This window comes from Dryobates pubescens, chromosome 3 (genome assembly GCF_014839835.1).
Source record: "Dryobates pubescens isolate bDryPub1 chromosome 3, bDryPub1.pri, whole genome shotgun sequence".
NCBI lineage: Eukaryota > Metazoa > Chordata > Aves > Piciformes > Picidae > Dryobates > Dryobates pubescens.
Genome location: NC_071614.1, coordinates 4,073,612 through 4,094,007, shown reverse-complemented (window position 1 = coordinate 4,094,007; position 20,396 = coordinate 4,073,612). Strand labels below are relative to the sequence as shown.

Here is a 20,396-nt window from a genome sequence, read left to right as displayed (position 1 = left end):
ATCTCTCTCACGTACCCCTCTGCAATTTTGAGCCAAAGCACACCACAACTCCTGCATAGCAGCTAGTGCATTGTCCTCAACCAAGAAACAAACCCAGGTGACTGAACCCAGCACACCTCTGTCAAGCATGCTCTTCTCTTGCAACCTGACCCAACCATTCCACATGCAGCCCTACCCACCCTGCTCTTGCCAGATCCTCCACCACCCAGCAGTCACAGCACCGCGCTCCTCCTTCAAAGCTTTTGCTGCTCTCAAGGCAAAGCTGAGGAATCCCTTCAGCTAAAGCCCTCAGATTGCCATGGATCAAGTGCTACAGCTTTCCTCAGACACACAGGTTTATCTTTATTTACAGCAGACAGTACTTATTTACAGCTACCATTAGCAATTGACAAGCAAACGTACTAAATGTGCCAGAGAAGAGCAGCTGAAGCAGTGAGTGGCTAGCTGGGTAGCTCAGCTATCTTAGTGAGCTTCAGTATTGCATCAAATGCTGTAAGAGCGACAGATCCCTAACGCCAAGTTAGTTTCAGTAACAGTTCTCATGGATTTTTTTCCTTCTAAATGAGCAAAACAATTGGTCATTGGCCCTTATAAGGAAGAGTGCCATACCAAACAGAATTTCAGAAAACACAGCTGGCTCCCTGCTGCACATCTGCAGCACCTGAAGTTTGGGGCTGCGTTTTCTTAGGGTTCTATCTTAAACAAGACAAGAAGGTAAAACTATTAAAATAATCAGCAGTAGAGCAGCTTGCTCAGATGGTTGAATCTGCTCTTATGACAGTCAGAAACATCCAGTGAAACCACAGAGTAGCAAGTTTTCAACTAAGAAGCACCAACATTCTATTTTTTTAACAGCAAGGTATTAGCCTGTGGGCTTTACTGCCAGAAGGATACAGTCAGACAAGAATAGAATGGAATAGGAATGGAATGGAATAGAATAGGAATAGGAATGGGAATAGACCAGGTTGGAAAAGGCCTTCAAGATCATCAAGTCCAACCCATCACACAGGTTTGAATGGCTAAGGCTGGAAGGGACCTCAGAGATCATCCATTCCACACCCCCCCCTGCCAAGGACAGGGATGCCTCTGATCCAGAATGATGATAGCAAGAGGGCTTCAGAGAAAATAACATCAATCCTTCTTTTTTTGTTGTTCAGGACAAAATCCAAACCAGCAGAGAGTTAAATAAGAGAGAATTTGCCCCCCTCTGTATCTTATGGTTATAGCACCCCTGGAAGCATCTGATAGCAGCTAATACCAAGACAAAATACAGGACTAGACAGAGCAGTAGTCAGAATTCCTGTGTTGTATCAGATCTAGAGAGGAAAACACTTCTGTGCACTCCTTAACAGCAGCCTCCCATTTCTCCAGAGCATCTTTTGAAACATGCAGTGGAACTTGCATAGAGTATAGCAAAGTGTATGTTTTAAGGCCTGGGGCACTGGGATACCTGCCAAGTCACAACAAATATGTATACATAATCTAATCTACTTACATTTTGAGTGGAAACTCTGTGCCCTTTAGATATATCCCTCAAGGCTACGAATAGCATACTTGTTGGACAGGATGAAGTTTCCCTGTGTAAGTAATAACTAACCACGCCTCCTGGCTTCCTCCAAACACAAAGATCAGGGAGGGAGAAGCGATGAGGATGAAGGTGAGGAGGTTTGGAGATAGGGAAGAAGATTAATTTTGAGATTAAGAAGGAGAAAACAGAGGAGAAAGCGACAAATTCCAGGTGGATTAGGAACAAGACTCTCTTCACCAAAGTTGTAAGAAAGCAAACTCCTCACCCTGCTCCTCCTTTATCTAGCAGGTGACAAGCTGGTATAAAAATCCCCCCAAAGGACAATCCCATGTGGAAGAGAAGGGAGCCTAAAAAGTGAAATGAAGCACACAGCAGGGGCAAAGCAGCAGTGCCAGCAGGCTGCAAGGCAACACTTGCCATCCAACTGATTTGAATACACAGAGGATTATTCAGTCTTGCTGTGGTCACCTTTTCTTAGGAAAGGTGTCTAGAAAGCCAAGTAACAAGATCCCTGCGAGCCTGGTCGGGCTTCTACAGCTAAAAATAACAGTAACAAACCAAAATCAAAACAGTTTAGAACACACACGAATGTAAACAAACAGGGGCACACTTCGACAGCACAAAGCAGCAGTTGGTTAACCAACTGCACTGCCTCCTAACTGGAGGCAATATCCCTGACTCCCTTCAAAAGCAGGTGACTGCTGGCTTGGAATAAATAAAATTGGGTTTCACACTGCACTTGTTTCTGTGACCTATGAACCTTCTGTTAAGAAAAGCTAAGCAACTGGATAAATTTTAATAAGAGATCTTTGCATTTGGACTCGAGAAGAAAAATGTCACTGGCAGCCTTACTGGCTAGCACTAACCAACCTCTTGCAATATCTCCTAAGCCTTTAAAACACTTGGTCTAAGTGCACACAATAATGGGCAGACTTATCTGAAGCAGATCTAGTGTGGTCTACACTGCTTGTTTTAGCAGGAGTTCTGCTTTCCCCTTTTCCTTGACTTCTAACAGTTACAACTGCAGATTCCAAACAACAATTGCCCTGCTTACCCAAGCTGAATACCAGAGGGCAGGCAAGGCAGAGGTGGAGGATCATGCCTGCGCCATCAGTGTTTGTAACTGCACAAACAAGCATTCTGCAAGGAAAAAGAAACACTTGTGGACATGAGGCATGGATTCATGAGCATGTGAGGCTGAGTGCTACACTTTGACAGCGGAGCACCCACCCAAGCTTTCTAGTATTAAGAAACTCGGCTGCAGAAAGCACATTTCCTTCCTGCCTCCCATCCCAGCGCAGAAACCTGCTGGAGTAAAGAAAGGTGTGCAGCCCCTTCCCCTGCAGAGAGGGCTGGAAGCTCATCTTACTGAGTCACTCTTCTTCTGTATTATTGACCACACACAATACACTTATTTCTGACCTGTAGTGCTGATAACCTTCCATCCCTCTCCCCAAACACACCACTCTCTCCCAGCCACGCAAGCTGCCACCACAACCAGTGTTGGGGAGAAACAGCTGCTAAAGGGCTGGGCACGAAATGACCAGAAAGAGTTAGGGTTAGTGAAGGAATGGCTAAGAAAAATGAGACAAGGCTACCCAAACAGGTACAGCCTGCTGGTTGCAACACATCCCTTTCTGAAATCATCTGTTTCCTTAGCAAAGCAGAGAGGTGCTTTCAGAGCCTGTATCCCATGGGAACATAAGAACGTGTCAGACATCTCTATTTCGGTCCTCCTGTCACCACACTTGCCACCAAAACTTGAGGGTTTGTACCCAAAAGGTTGTACTCACAAAGAAAAGGGCTGATACTTCCTTTGAATTGCAGGGCCAGGAAAAGCAAAACTGTGAGACACCGCCTTTTTGTTTAAAAAACCACCAACAAGCCAAACTGACACAAAACAAACCAAAGAAGAATCACTCAGTGTGGAAATAGCTACGGTACAGATAATTGCTGCCAGTTAACCTCAAGGCCTGATCCCTCATCAGATTTGATAGCTGCCTTGGCAAGCAGCTTCAGCAGTTACTTTCTGATCTCTGGACTCAATCCCAAAAGCAAAGCAGCTATCTCCAGAATTAGCTCACTCCACCTAAGCAAGTACCTTGTTTACTGGGTTGACCACAGGCAGAGACAATCGTGCCCAGCCAGCACCCCGAGCTGGCCAGACACAAGAAACCTCCTCGCTGGATGCCTGGCCGCGTGGCTAAGGCAGTGCCAGGCTCAAGTGCCCACAAGCTGCTGGGAGGCAGCGGGTAACAGCTCTGGCACAGCACATTAGCCAGCACTTTGGGACTGGAGGTGGACACATCTGTCCAGCTCACAAGACAGCAATCTGTCAGCTTGCCCACAGCTTGGTTATTTCGAGCATGCCTCCACACTGCGACAGTTCAACACACTGCGCTTCTTCCTCTCTGCCTTTCCTTCTCACACTGAAGTGTGCTTGTCTGACCACACATCATACCAGGCCAGAGAGCTGAAACAGTCCAATTAACCCAGAGAAGTAAAATGGCCAGTTTGGGCCTCCAGAACAAGCACAGGCCATTCCTGTCCAGTGTAAGTCTTTGGAGCAGCCTGGTGTTGACATAAGCAGAGGAAGAGAAGAGCCACCTCAAACAGGGATGAGCAGGTTGGGTTTCTTGCAGTTCTAGCTAAACCTGCAAACACCCAGAAACTGCACCTACAGATTTTCCATGGTCTCTTGGCTCTAACCACACTGAGCAGCCATTCAGAGTCAGGAGCAGCAGAAACTTCAGTGCCCTGCTAAAGACGGGGATTCGGCACTGCCTTGCAGACCCAGTGTCTGGGAGGATGGAGAGGGGAATCAACTGGTAGAGCAGACTGAGATAAGGTATGAAAATAAAAACCAGGATATTTTACTCACAACATCCATGGCAAGGAATTCCACAACTTCATTTCACATTTTCTTATCAATGGCTTGCTTTCAGCTTGCTCTGAACCCATCTCCCACTGTTTCATTTTCCTCTCATCTAACAGTGTTGCTCCCCCCATTTATGTCCCTCACAACTCCGTTACGATGCTGTCTGTGATATGAAATCTCCACTGTATTCTCCCTTCTGTAGTCTCTTCCCAGGCTGAAAAAGCCTAAGCCCACTTAGACCTTCCTTGCATGGAAACTGTTTCACATTCATCACCTTGTGCTGTGTTTTTACCATCCCACACGCACCTCTCGTACAGTATTCAGGACACAGCCACACCACAGATTGCTGCCTGGTTTGTGTCTTTCCCACCAATTAATTCCCAATGTCCACTCAAGTTGACCTCTACATCAGGCAAGTCACTATAAATGCAATTAACAATGTGAGGCAGTAGAGGACACATGAACAAATGAAACATATTGGCAAAAAGGCAACACATCTTGGAAAAGGAAATCAAGCTCCACAAAGCAAGCGGAGTCCTCTGAAGGGAACAATAAACATGTAGATAAGGGAGATGCAACTGAAGACTGTTCAGATGTGTGCCCAGGCTGACCTGACTGGAGACTGTCGTGAAGCTGAACACTTTGGTAGTTGCTGCCACTGCAGAGCTGGAGATGTGAAATGAAATGAGGAGGATGCAGGCTCATGAAGAAACTGTACCTGTCCTTCAAACATTTCTGCCCTAGAACTCCTTGCAACAGTCTGATTAGACATTTCAGAGTTTACAAATGCTCAAAAGATCACAGGAAAAGGTTATGGAAAGAGGCCAGTAAAGGTTAGTAAACACAAACCCACCACGTCTGGCTCAGGAAGCCTTTGACAAGTGAATTACTGAAACCCAGAGAGCCATGCCTGTGCTCGTCCTGCTGCTGGGCCTTTCACCACACCTTGGGTTCTGCCACTGCCAGAAACAGAACACCAGGCTTTGATATGCACACAGTGGAATGATTCTTATTAAATCAAATGCAAACACAGAATCCCTTCAGCACTTACCAGGTTGGTTAAAAGCAGTTATTTGTCATCTCAGGCCTCGACTGGGCCGGCGATACCTATGCTAACAGTTGTCTCACAACTCTTGGGTCTGAAAGTAGGACAATTCCTCTGCAAACTTACAGGAGAGCTGACACTGCTGTCAGCAGGTACAAGTGCTAACTCAAATCCAGCATATTTTACTATTGGCAGAATAAGCAGGATCACATTTCACCACGCTGCCAAACACTTGCCATTATAAGACAAACTTCTCTACATAAGACAGCTTAGAACTTGGCCAATCTGCCATTGTTTGGGCTGGGATGTTAAAATTCCTGTCTGCTTGAGTGTTTTATTTCTTTACTTTTCCTTCACTCAAAACAGTGTTGGCACTTCAAAAAAAAAGGGAAAAAAAAAGAAAAAAAAAAGGTTAATGTAAAAAAAAGTTTTGTCTGTGTCAAAAAAAATTCTGGCAGACTCGTCCTACATTTCCTTTTCCTGGAGTTCTGAACCCCTGTCCTCTGGGATGGGGATTTGAAATTCGACAGGGATAGTGGTAGAGCTGTCATGCCTCTGAACTCCACTTGAGTTGGGCCAATTTCTTGATCACTTACTCCACAAGTCCTTCAGCCATTCAGAAACCAACCTCTTGACTCAGATAACTGAACTCTGTCCTAGAGGACTCAGATTCTACTAGAGATCTTGGTGTCATTTAAATTCAACACTACAGGAGTCAATTTTCCAGGTCCTTGGCATGAGTCTACAAGAAGTGATTTGCAGAAATACTTAGTGCCTGCTGCTGCAGTGGAAGCTGCATACTGAACAGGTTTTGAAGACAACAGCTTTGAACAACTCAGCCTGCTAAGCCCAGAACAGGTTCTCCACAAAAAAAGAAAAATGCCAGGAAACTTGAGTCTTAAAAAAACAACAACCCTCAGAAAGCCCACAGGAGCTGTTTGCTTTCTTCTCATTCTGCATTTCATCCTGTCATGCACTGCAGGCTCTCCTGCTTTGCTCTCAGGGCACTCACAGTACAAGCCCCACGGTGCAGGCAGGCTGGGCAGGTAGCATCTCTCCACCATGAATCACAAACAACATACATGCAAGTTAGGTGTTTCATGAGGACAAGGACTGTAGCTGTAGGACAAGGCTTCTCAGAGGATCCAGAGCCCAAGGCAATACATCAAACATGCTAGAGAGCATCCCAGGAGTCTGTATAAATATGTTCCATTGTCAGGATCCATGTGTAAGTTTCCAGTCAGCAAACTGGCTTGGGAGCTCCCATCTGTGGGATACACAGAGCTCTGAGAACTGGCATCCTGCTGGGCGATCCAGGGCCTGAAAAGCAGGACAGCATAGGAGTGCCCATGGCAATGACAGAGAGGAACATAACTTGGCTTTGTGTAAATGAGGGACAGCTGAATTCGCTGTTTTACTTAAAAACAGTAGGGTCAGCCACTGTTGTGAAATTAACACACAAAATTAAACAGGACACATACAGGCAACCACAAGTACTTTTAACTGCTCTTTCTCCTTTCCTTTCCACATGTCTCAGTTCTCCTCCTTCAAGGAACACTGTGAGCCTGTCAGGGGAGGACAGATGCCTGCTGTGTTTTCCTTTTCAGCCTCTAGTACACTGAAGCCTAAAAATGGATGCTACTTTTTTAAAAGACATGAACAAAGCAACACGACTCGGAAAGCCTCCTTTGGGTCTATTTATTCTTACCCGGTCATCAGTCCTTAGAAACAAACATTCTTCCTGTCCACTGCTCTCCTGTGAAAGACCACAGTATCTATAGTTACTGGAGAAGAGTGCTTCAGTTATCTAGGCTCGGATCCTTCCCATGCTTTACTTTCCAGCTTGCCCCACAAGGTTTGTTTTCTCAGAGGATACCAGACCCAAGATTTCTCTCTTTCTAAAGGCAGCAACTGAAATTCATCACTGGGAAGCTCGTCACTCCTTACAAGAATCAAATACCAAGATCACATCTGAAACTGAAGAGCTGAAGAGTCGCTTCTGATCAACTTACAACTTCCAGCCAACTTGCCAGGTCTGTCCCATGCAAGGAAAGTGGTGAGACTGCAACTCTAGCCCTGTGAAATGCTGTCAGAGAGCACAGGCTGAGCCTTTTAAAAAACAGGCAACCAACTTCCCCCAAACCATTTTAAATTCTTGGTTGTAGGTCTTCCTGTCAAAGGAAGGCATACTAGGCAGGTGGCACACACCACCACAGTAACGCTGTGAATCTCTCACCAGAAAGGCAGAAATAGAATCACAAACAGCACCTCAGCTTCCTTCAGAATACCCATGATTTTCTAACAGCTCTAGGAAGCAGACAGCACAGCAAGACCCCATGAGTGGCATGAGGGAGCAGAGGGAGAAGGGCTACACCAAGCAAAAATCTCTCCTACCCCTTTCTTAAGCCATGCCTGCTTACAAGGGGCAATCTCACACAAACAGAAGATATTTTTGGCTGATCTTGCTGGGCTGTTTCTCCTTGGCCATGTGGAAATGAAATTTATTACATAAAATACTGCATTTTTGGCTAGAGGTAGCTTAAGAGCTTTCCTTCTCAGAATCCATGAGAAGATCCTTCCCTCTCCAGTTCAGTGGAGCAGCATGAATTCGTGGCTAAGAAGTTTTGGGTGTAATTCTGAGAGGCACAAACAAAGAAGGCAAAGTCCAAGTTCACACAAATACCCTCTGAGGACAGCTGTTCTATTTTAAAGAATTCTTCCAGTTGTGCAAAAGGTGCTCTAAGGAAACAGCAAGGTGCAGAAAAAAGAGAAGCAGCTCAACACAGCCTGCACTATGGCAGAGCTCTTTCCTGGGGCTTGAGGAGGGGGGGAAGGGTGGGAAGTCCAAGCCCAGGAAGCTGTTGTGGCACAGAACACAGGGCAGCAAGACCCAGGACCTGAAGCTCTGTTGGCAGATGGGCATTTCTGATGGTTCATCTCAAGGAATGTGCTAAGAACAGCATGCAGGAATCCACTGAGGCTTTCAAGTAGTCAGAAGACTGACATATTGCACACAAGAATCCAGTGAGGCTTTCAAGCCGTCAGAGGACTGACATGTTTTGCAGGTATATCCCTGGCCACAATCTGCTGGTGCTTTATCTGTAAGCTTCTTGCCAGCACACAAATATCCCTCTGTCTCCTAGTGCTCCTGTGTCACAGAGCACCATCAGACTAAGCAGCGCAGAAATACGAACATAAACATTTTCCTTTTGCAACCGATGAGTAATAAGTGACTGAACATTATGAAAGCAGAGCAGCACGGCAATCTGGTACAGGAAAACAGTACATTCACATAGAAAGTGGTAAGGAAACATTCAGGAGAGCACAAATCAAAACTTGGTAGAGGTAAATAATGGTTGGACTCGATGATCTTAAAGGTCTTTTCCAACCACAGATGATTCTTTTGAGTCTAAGACAAAACCCAAACTGAACATTTCCTAGAAATCAAAGGTTTCAAAATACTAAAGAGTAAGGGACTTCTTCATGAAGCAATCTAAGCACATGCAAAAATGAAAGGGTCAGATCAACAAAGTGTTTTGAACTACGATGAAAATGGTAGTCCACCTTGAGAAGGTGGCCGTCAGCTGCACTGACAACTCCGGGCTTCGTTTTTCTGCTCTGTGCTTCTGAAGAGACAGAAATGAAAACCATCGCTGAGGGAAAAACTGCACAGACTTGAAATAAACAAAAGAGAGGGAACAAGTCACCACCAGACAGGAAAAGGGAGAAAGCAGAAATCCAGCAGAGCTGGAGCAGAATAACAAACAAACAAACAGTTTAATCTTTTTGAGGGCAGTGGGACAGGGTGATGACAGCTAGGAACACATTCCTCTGCTCCTCTTTTCCTTTAAGGAATTTATCATGGGCTTGACCTCTCGCCGGTCTTGGCTTTTTAAACAGCGAAGTTCCCCTTTGGAAAATAAATCCTCATCTTTAAAACAGAATTTGGTCTGAAAGTGAACACTAAAAATAGCACTAAGGAGCTTCGTATTCACGTTGTCTTGATTTCTGTATCAATTTACTTGACGGCAACACGTCCCCTGGTCCCCAAGACTGAAAGGAGCTCTTCTGAGGGTTAGTCCTAGAGAGATGTTTGACAGGTGACACTTGTGAGTTTAAATCATAAATAACAGTTGACGTATCAATGTGGACCTGCAGAGGTGTATGAAGGAAAAGCAGTCACAAATGTTTCAAAACATTCCTGAGAGAAGCAAGGATCTGAGTTTAAAAAGAGTTTAAGGAAATGGGGGGGGGGCAAACTAACTAGAAAGAATCCATATTGTACTGAGCCATACTGGCATGCCAGGAAATCTTAAAGACAATTTGGAAGAAACTTCACAAAGTCTTACAATTAGGAAATGCATGAGGAGTAACATCATGAATAAGTCTTCAAATTAGCAAGTGACCAAGAAGTGGACGCTTTGCCAGCTTCAGTTCAGAGCAAAATACTGAGTACTTGTAGCCCTTTCACAAAGAAATGAGTGCTTCGGAGTACGATTCTTCACTCACTCACATTCTCTTCCCCCCAGTGTCAGGAACAGCCATTTCAAGATGACTTTTACAAGTCTGCAAACTGCGAGGGACAATTCACACATAACCTTGTGTGAGGGCAGTCCTTTAAAAAAGGACAAAAATATCTTTTAAATAGAAATCATGGAAAAGTTACAGGCGGGGGGGTGGAGGGGGGAGGGATTCCTTCATTTGAACAACTGTCTGAAATAACTACTGCACTAACCTGATGACACACTTATTTACTCTGTTTTCTTATGCCCATTATTCAGTTGCTGGCAGTAACACAGCTTCATTTAGCAATAGCTTGGAGCCCTCAGTAAGGGAATGTGTACGTAGTAGCTCTCTAATCTCACTGCCCAGCTGCTAAGACAGTCACATGAGTCACTTGCTGCCTTTAGAGCAACACACACCACTTGCTGAATTTAGAGACATTCTCTGTTTCTGCACTGGCTACACATACAAATTGAGTAATACCCTATCCTGATCACACAGAGAACTCTCTAGGTGCTTTATTTTTATTTTATTTCATTATGATTCAAACCAGTGAGTCAAAGGACAAACTCTGTACTGATACAGTTAAAACCCCAGCTCCACAAATTGAGTTACGTCCTGCTTTTCAGCGTTATCGTTTTCACTCCTGTTAGGCTGACTTCAGGAATCAGTTCCAAGGTAGGTAACTTCATCTAATAGCTCAGTGAAAATCCAGCCCTGGAAGAATGAAGAACTCTGTCTGCCAGGACAGTTCAGTATACAGCTTTGGAACAAAACACTTTACAACAATTCCTTCCTTATCAGGATTTTAAACGGTGACTGTTTGGAACACCACCTTATCCAACAGTCTATTTAAAAACAATTTACATGAAGCCTGGCACAGTGACTTCAGGCAGCACTTTGATCATCTGCTGATACAGAGAACTCCTTGGTGAAAATACTTACTTATGAAGGCATTGGGTAGGAAGAGCTACCACATCCGAACAGCAGAACACTGTGAGGACAATCTGCTTTGGATGGTCACTGAGTCCCCCGTGCAGGCCCTCTGAGGCTTCACAGAATCACAGAACGTCAGGGGTTGGAAGGGACCTCAAAAGATCATCGAGTCCAACCCCCTCTGCCAAAGTAGGATCACCTAGGGCAGGCCACAGAGGAACACATCCAGGTGGGGTCTGGAAGTGTCCAGAGAAGGAGATTCCACAACCTCTCTGGGCAGCCTGCCCCAGTGCTCACTCTGTCATCCTCACCATAAAGAAGTGTTTCCCTGTGTTGAGGTGGAACCTCCTGTGTTGTAGCTTGTAGCTACTGTTCCCTGTCCTACCACTGGGCACCACCAAGAAGAAGCCATAACCTTCATCTTGACACCCACCCCTCAGATATTTATAGACATTGATCAGATGCCCTCTCAGCCCTCTCTTCCCCAGACTAAACAGCCCCAAGTCTCTCAGCCCTTCTGCACAGGAGAGATGTGCAAATTCCTTAATTATCCTCACAGCTCTCCATTGAACTCTCTCCAGCAGATTGCTGTCTCTCATGAACTGAGGAGCCCAAAACGGGATATGGTAGTCCAGGTGTGGTCTCAACACAACCTTCCTTCCCATATTCTCTCCATGTCTCATCCAGGTCCTGTTCTTTGCAGATGGTCAACACAAGATGTTAAGGTCTGCTCATGTATGTTCACAGACTACCAGTGTAACAAAACCCCCACCAAATCACACTTGAAGGCACAGGGCTAATGCCACCAACACCAAGGCGTCCTTTAGGTTATAGGAAACAATTCTCCAGTTGGCCCCAGTGCCTGAAGAAGAAAGCAGCTTCTCAAAGCTTACCTAACTCTGTTAGTTGCAAGCACGGCCAAGCTTGCCTCAAAATGGGCTTTGCAGACTCCTTGCCAGTAGGAAATCACAGTAGGCAATGTCCCAACCCGCCAGTCGAGCAGCAGCACATTTTCAAGTTAAATACTCTAATCTGTCAGATAGCATTAAATGGAGCTCCACAACCAGCCAGAATAGAGCAGCAAGCACTAACAACCACCACGCTTCTCACTCCTCTTGTACCTTCCCGAATTAGCCTTTGTAAAAGTAAATGGCATTGGTTATTTCTCAGCTGCCTGGGCAAACCCTGCACTGCAATTCAAATTCCTTCTACTGGTATCTGACAGCTAAAAAATTCGAGTCACTGATGTACACAGGGACAGGCAGTCTGCAGTCACATTTCAGACTAACACACATCTGTTCCTGCGAGTAACATCTAAGATTTCTGAAGGCAAAAGGTAAGTGGAACGATACTGTTTCTGTTGTATTTTTTACACACCAGACAATTTTCTGCCAAGTGAGTCTTGCTGTTTCCCACGTCTGTGTGGCTCTTTACACAGCCACAGTATACAGTTACAGAAATTGAATGAGGAAAATCCACCTTCAGAAAACAAAGCAGCAGGGGAACATGGGGTGAGATTAGCAACTGAAACTACTAATCCAGGTGAATCTCAGCCTCCAATCCAGCTGGCAGAAAATCTCAGCCTCCTTTACGTTATCATTTCCATGATCAGTACAGCATTCCACTCAGGTATTTGGCTCTCACGACTTAATTTTCTGCAGCAAAATTAGGAACTGCTACCCTCCCACACCCAGAAAAAGTTTTGCAGATGCCGTTTTTCATCACCAATTTGTCTCAAGTAACCAGAATGCCTTAAGGCAGCCCAGACCACGCTGGCAGGAAACAATTCTTGGGGGGGGGGGAGAAAAAAAAGGCTGCAATTTGATAAAACACGTATTAAGCTTCTTATTAAAGAAGACTCTCTCCTTAAGAATTCAAGTTATCTCTGTGATAACCTGAAACCTTTCAGATGGGACTCTAGTAACTAGAGGTAGATGCCTGGAAAAAAACAAGCCTTGCCTCCAGAGTGATGTATGGTGGCTTAGTGGATTAGCATGTTAAAAGCATAATCTCTTTTGACACAGCTATTTTTAAGTAGTCTTTGAAAAAAAACCAGAAAAAGTATAAAATGTTAATTCTGTTTTCCAATAAACATAACTTTTGATCTGCTGAGTCAGAGGTGTTATGTATAACAATCACAGCAGGAGCACAATGCTGCTTGCATGATTTCTGAGGGAAAAGCACAAGCACAATTCTGTGCGAGCAACAACAACAACAAAATCAGGGAGCACAACTCAATTAAAGGCAAATACACCAGGAGGAAACAGTAATTCTGCCCAAACAAACCACTTGTTTTCTGAGGTAACAAATCCACAGTCCTAGCAAGTCAGCTCCAAAGCCATGTAGCATTTACATTCAGGCACGCATTTCCAACACTGGACTAAAACACTCTGTGCCACCACCGCTCCGTATCTCACCTTTAATTCTGAATTCAAACCACAGAACCAACAAACTCTCTAACCTCAGAGCACCATCAAGTGCTTTCTATCTGGATGTGGTAGGAGAGCTTTGTGTTTGTACAGCTCTCCGAAACCATCATGGCAGGGTTTTGAACACCTCTGCATGTCTAGGTACCTAACCTTTTTAATCTCAAAAAAACCAGAAGCTATGTGTGTACATGGACACAACATGGTACTATTTTCTTTTGCCTTCATCAAATTCTGATGGGTTTGTAACTGAAGATTATGCTCTTTTAAATGTGCACTATGTATTGGTTTCATAGATACATTAACATTCCATTATTGAGAGATCCAAGCTATTGCTAAATGAATCTCCCACGACATCTAAGTACTATTTACTCGGGTGAAAAATATCATCATCCTAACAGAACAGTTATTTTTCTTTGCTTTCCAGATAGTTAAATGTTTTTCCAAGACCTTTACTAAAAGGATTTGTCCTTTCCAAACACTCTGCCTTCATAGGCGGTTACACTAATTGCCTTTGCAAGTTGACAGACTTGTAAAAATCATCCTGGAGTGTCCACTCCTGATACTGCAGAATGAAACGAACATGCCAGTGTGTGAAGGAAGGATCTTGCTGCAAATAATTCATTTATTTGTAACGTAGTTCCCTGTTCACACTGCAGATCTAGCCCAATCCTTTACTGCAGGGCTGCTCCTTCCATGCTCAGGACACTGCAGCTCCATCATTAAGCAGCATCCCCTGCTGAGCACAGGACTGCTGTTCCCTGTACCCTCAACGACCACCAGATTCCAAAAGATGCTTAAAGAAATTACTGGTTTTAACCCAAATAAAACCTCTGTAAACACCCTGATTCTTGATAGCCTGACAGATCACCCCTTTGCATGAGTGTCACCTGAAACCACCTCAAACCTGTTACAATAAGAAAAATTAAAAAGAAGAAAGGGGGCAATGCCTCTTGCTCCCCAAGAAGCTTTTCAGCTTGTACATAGATCTGCCATTCTGAAACAGGCTTAGAACACAACCCATGCAGACAATACAGCTTCTACTGGACATTTACTAATGACCTACTTAGAATTTGATAGATGGAAATGATGATATTTGGAAACCACAAAATAGAGGCTGAATATCTTAAAGGTCACAGTGAAAAGAATTCTCAATTGGATTTTAATCAGCTTTGCAGAGGAACCCAGGACAGGTATTTTCATTGACTGCTTGCTCAATTCAACTTGGTTTGATTTATAACTAAGCAGTGTTCAAGATGCTGAGGAAACATTTAAATAATCTTGATATGACCAGACCAGAGGAAAAAAATAATCTCCTCCTTTCACCCACAAACTCTGTAGCTCAGGTCCTTTAATACTTTTGCCAGCCACTGCAACATACGCAAAAAAATACCAAGAAAGAGAATTCCTAAACTGATGAATGCAACAAGTGGCAGGGAAAAGAACAATCAATTTTTACCTCCACATAACCAATCTCATATCCAAAGCAAGACAACAGAGTATTTGCTTTTCAGGCCTGAGCTCTGCCATGCCCAGGGGGGGTGTGTACCCATTTTTCACTGCATGCTCTCTCAGATATACCCCAAAACACCACATCACAGAATCAATGTACGAAGTTGCTAGGTAACAATTCATAGGAGGGATACAAATACTGTATGATCTCCAGCCACTAGAACCCCTTAGACTTTCCTATGAGGCCCAAGTTTCAAAAAGTCTGGAGAGACAGACAGATATCAAGGGATAATCTTCAGAGCACTGCTGGCAGCAAAAGTGGTGACAAATTTTTCCATATCTTTGGGAAGGAAGAACTAACAAATCAGTTAAGCTTTACCTTCTTCAAGCTGAGTTCTAATACCTTGATGAACAAATGTGATTTAAGTACTACTTCATGTAACAGTTACAGAGCATTTGCAACCCGACAGCAGCATTTCTGCCTGCCTTTGAGACTGTTAACTTATCTACATAAAACCTTTATGCTAAAACTACCTCCAAATATCAAACTTCCTCCTCTATGATAGAATTCAGACGCTGAGCAGAAAGGTTCATTTGACCTTCAACCACAGTTCAGCAACTAAAACTATAACAGGAATTAGAGGAGGTTTAGGGCATCCATGAAGCCTTTGAGGGTTTACTCAGAGTTGAGAGACTTTCTGTGGCTTGATTCCTGATGAAAACTGGAACAAACAGCACAATACTCAAGTACTTATTCAGACAAAACCTTTAGGGAATTCAATCTGCCTAATGAAGAACTGTGGAGCTCATCTCAAGATGACTGAATATATTATCAGTTTCAAAGTTGCAACATCACTGTGCGCCTGAAATCACAAATTCACAGGAGTTAATTTTTTTGAGAGGCTTAGGGGCAGTGATTTAAGTCATCAGAGCCCCTTCCTGACCACACCTCCCTCGTCATCAGGGCTTGAAGAAAAGATCCAGTCTCCTTTTATGTTCAGTATTTTTACTAGGAAAACTACAGAAAAGTAGAAAAGAATAACACAGAGTCGACCTCCCCAAATGAGAGCACCTTCCTACTCCAATCAAATGATCATTCAAGGCAGTTAAAAACTCCTCAAGTTTACTTTCCTCTCAGTACAAATAATGAAGCAAAAAGAGGAGCAAGAAGTTTGTTTTACATGATGAACAGGATTAAAACATAAAGCAAAATGTGCAACTCCAGATGGACTTAACTGACTGGTTCTCAAACACTCTGAAGCGGTGAAGTTTGCCAAAGGTAAAATAACATTATGCTGCAGGGGAGATCTCTAACAACAAGCTGGGTTTTTTTCCCCCCCAAGAAGCTTATTCCATGCTTTATCATTTCTGAAAGTCTAAGGTAGATCTCTGTCTGCCTTCCACAGCAATTGATGCTGGGAGTGTCTTTGAGTCTTTTTTCTGAGAAACAGTGATGCCACATATTTCACTAATACTACAAGCCTGCAAAACCTGACATTATTTCCTCACAGGCTCGTTTAACATCCAGCCAGTTTGGGACTATTCCCATCACCCAAATACCACTATGATTAAGTTTCCTGTGTTACTCTACACCCAATTTTTCTCCTTTGTAGCATCATCAGCACAAGTTAATTCCACAGTGTTCCACAGCACAAACTTCTGCGGCACAGAAATGACTAATATCAACACAAAATAATTTGGAGTGAATGGAAGAGTTTTAAGTAAGTGAAAGAAGTGCTGGCTATTGAAAAAAAGCAAAGGATACACTCCTGCAGCCAAGGCAAAAAAATAGTAACAATAATAAAAAGCCTTTAAAATTACAACTGGGAAAACATGACATTTTACAAGTAATGAGAAATCAAATGAGTTCGATAGAAATCATTCACATATACTGTTTAAAGCAATTGCAACACATATTAAACCCACCCTGCATAATTAGGACAATTAACATATTATGATTCTTGGTTAACTTTTAAACTAACAAATAATGTAACTTTGTTGTTGAGGACTAGAGCTGATTTCACTGGACTGGTATGCTTATAACTGTATTTAAACACCATTTAAAATAGCATGCAGCAACACCATCCTCTGACAGATGCAGTAATATTTTTTTATTGCCTTTTTCTGAAGCTGATTAAAATATAGCCATAAGCTACATGTTTGTGCTGGGGTGGAATTAGAAGTGGTTAAATCCAAACACAATCCCAACTATTCAGAAGAATTAAGAAAACTGTCAAATCAGAGAGGAGAAAACAAACCAAACCAAAACAAAGCCCCCCTAATCTACAGATTGAAATTAACTGGTGTTCTGTCGTGATCAGCTCCAAGCTACATGGTTCAGTGTTTCCTAGTGTCCCAGATGAAACAAATTCTCTGCGTGTTGACCACTGTAACTTCCAGTGAACTAAATAAGCCTGAGCAATCTCTGTGTTTAGCTTTTAAACAGAGCACTAAACCCTGACAGGATTTTAGAGCTGTTTTATTTCAGTTTAATATTCAACTCTTCTTAAAAGTACTTGTGAGGGGAAGAGCACCAGTAACTGATAACAGGTAGCTAACACCATAAATTTACACCTTTGTAGTGCAACATCTTAAGAAACCCTAGGAACTGCTGTGGGCAATTTCTACTCCCATATTGATATTGGATCTGTACTTCCACCTGATAAATAGGGAATTACTAAGCCTTGCATGTAGGCAGCTGTAGTAAAGGCACAATTAGTACAAATGAGAATTCCACACGTGACAGTAAGAGTCTGAAGAAACCTAACATTTACAAACTTGTAAATGTTTTATTACTAACTATACAGTCTTGACTGAAATTTAATAGCAAGCTGCCTTTCTGCCTTCTCAAAAAGGGCTCTTTTTGAAAACAAGAATTCCTCTATCACAATTGATTCAGAGGACATGGCATTCTCCCTGCACAGCCAGGTGTCTCCTTAAACGTGGGCATCTCTATGGCATATAAATGTAACACTCATGGCAAATACACACACCACACCAAAAAAACCCTCTTTTATCAGAAGTGACAAGCACTTGGGACAGTAAAATCTGATTTGCATACTGAGGGTCTTTCTGCTGCTCAAACATTTAGGCTAATGAGAGCTCAGCAATTCTGAATCAGAGGGTTTGCAGGGCTTTTTAGAGAACTCCTGCACTAGTAAATCTGATACACTGTGACAGACAAATACATACTCAATAAATGAAGAGGGAAGGTTAAGTTTTTCTCCTTGCTTTTTGATTGCTTGGCAACTCACAATAAATGTGCCTAAGACAAAATCAACCACCTACATCTTATTTAATGAGAGATACTCCAGATTTGGCAGTTTCCAAAGTTTAATGTGACCCACAAGCATAAAGAAAAGCTTTTAGGGTGCAAGCTAGTGACACACAGCGTCAGGCTACCAGGTAAATCACCTATACAATGCATAAGTCACTCTATGTGCAATCTGCATGGTTAAATGGTATCAAACTGAGTATTATTTACAGCAAAATGGGAGAGATTATTATTAGTTATCCTAACTTTAGTTAAAAAAAAAAGCAACTTTTGACAAATAATTCCCTTTAAACACTTTCTAATCTGATTTCTAGGGATATTCTCCTTTGAGAGAGGAATTTAGCACATTAAGTGCAAAAGAAGATTAGAGCAATTCAGTTTACTGTAAGAGACACTTTTTGCATTTCTCCCAGTTCCTTTACATGGTTATTTCTTAATTACATCTGATGGCAATTCCAGGTTTTACTTTCCTGACTCCCACTTGACTTCTCAAAGCCGATCTGAGCTATTTTACTTTGGAGCTTTGAGTTACTGTTCCGTGTGTTACAACCATAATTGTCTGCATTTATTTCTCTTATCTGTTTCACTTTTTGGTTTCATTCTAGTTCAGCCCTGATTTTTTTATTTCCCCCTTTCCTTTCCTTTGCACAAATGAAATACAATTATGCAGGTTGGGCCACATTCTACTCTCTTTGTGTCCCCTTGTAAGTCTATCAAACCAACCAGGGTTGGGCATGTGTAAAAAAAGCCCATCACCCTGAGCAGGCATTTTACTGTGTTTGACAAAGTATCTGCACTCTGAGCACACAGTGAATTAGAAAAGGAACAGAAGTTATTACAAAGAAGGCTATAACTGAAACTGATTTATTCCTTCAACATGAGAAGAAAGAACAAGCTTTCCCACCCTTCACTGTCAGGTATGTACTCATGCAGCCATCTCAAACCCCTGCTGTGTATGGTGGTTAATTTCATGCCATGTCCCTGCAGCAACAGTTTACAAGACATGCAGAGTCCATTTAAATATTAACAGTTTTAATATCTCCAATGAGAAGGCCCCATCCTTTACAATTGTTAGCACACAACTATTTTGAAGAGCATGATGTATCTTCCCCCAAATTTATCCTCCCCTCTAATTCTATTCATTTCTCCTAAGTCACCCCTCTCAGATGAGGCAGTTAACAACAGGTGAACAATGAGACTGAAGCAGACAAAAACCATTTTAACAAACCATCCTAAATAAAACTGAACTTGCAGCAGTGGTGAGCAGTTCTGCTCAGTATTAGGTTTTTGCAACCTGTGTGCAATGAGAATTTTTCCCATTTGATTTTTGGTGGAGAACTGCTCATTTCAAAGGAACCAGTAACTGGAATCTGGTCCATTTCAGCTGAAAGGTCACTGTATTCCTTAAGAAAAAATTACACTAAAATATAGGCAGCTGTTCAAGTGCTTTTATCCAGAGCTCCTCACTCTTTTACGTTCAAGCTGCAAGTTTGCAGAGTTTAAAAATCAATATAAATTTAATTAAATTCTAGAGGTGGCTTTTTTGATGAGGAGGAAAGCCACACAATTCCCTGCTACCAGAATGCTCTGATAAATGCTGAAAAAAAATAATCCCTTGCACTTCAGAAACCTAAATATTTTACATTTGATCAATACAAACTGTTGCTTTGTTCTAATATTTGAATTATTTTTAAATAGTTTTTTAAGGCTACCTAAACATTTGGTAATTGGTTAAAGATGCTCAGCACTTCAGAGGGGAGATGCTGCACATTTCTTTTACAAGCAGTGCAAGCTAAATTCCCCCCAGAAGCAGATATTTGGAGACTATCTCCCTGAAAACAAGTGCTCTGTCACTTTGGTGCTGGTGGCTGCAGGCTCCTTTTAAACTCCACACTGATTTCAGAAGGATCTAACTGCTCTAACATATTTTCACCTTTTCCAGACTCTCTCCCCTTGGTAAGCAGATAAAAGTTGTTCAAGACCCCTGCCAGAAGGTATTTGGTGACAAAACTCCCTGATTTTAAAAATATAAGAGGTTCCAGATACGAAATGCTTCGAAACTTCTGCTTTAGACTCTGAATTAAAACATCTCTTTCAACAAAACAACCTTGAGCAGCTACAAAGAGTGGTTTCTTTAGAACACGAGCAGTACCCTCTTTAACCCATTAATTTGAAAACACATGCACTGCCCTGCAAGGAGGAGACTTAAGGGCACCATTTTGCCTGACTAGCTGCAGAGATGGACGACCATTAGAAGTGGCTGTGCTTTCTATGTGGTGCCTTTTGGAACTGCACAAACTTTTTTTAAACCCTCTTAATTAAAAGAAAAAAATCTCAAAGTTCTGCCACTGGGA

At 42.7% G+C, this 20,396-nt stretch overlaps 1 protein-coding gene across 3 annotated transcripts in view; it reads right to left on the bottom strand.

The window, feature by feature from the left end:
• PLAG1 (PLAG1 zinc finger) overlaps positions 1 to 20,396 on the bottom strand; it is a 44,578-nt gene that overhangs the window by 19,465 nt on the left and 4,717 nt on the right. The window lies entirely within an intron of this gene.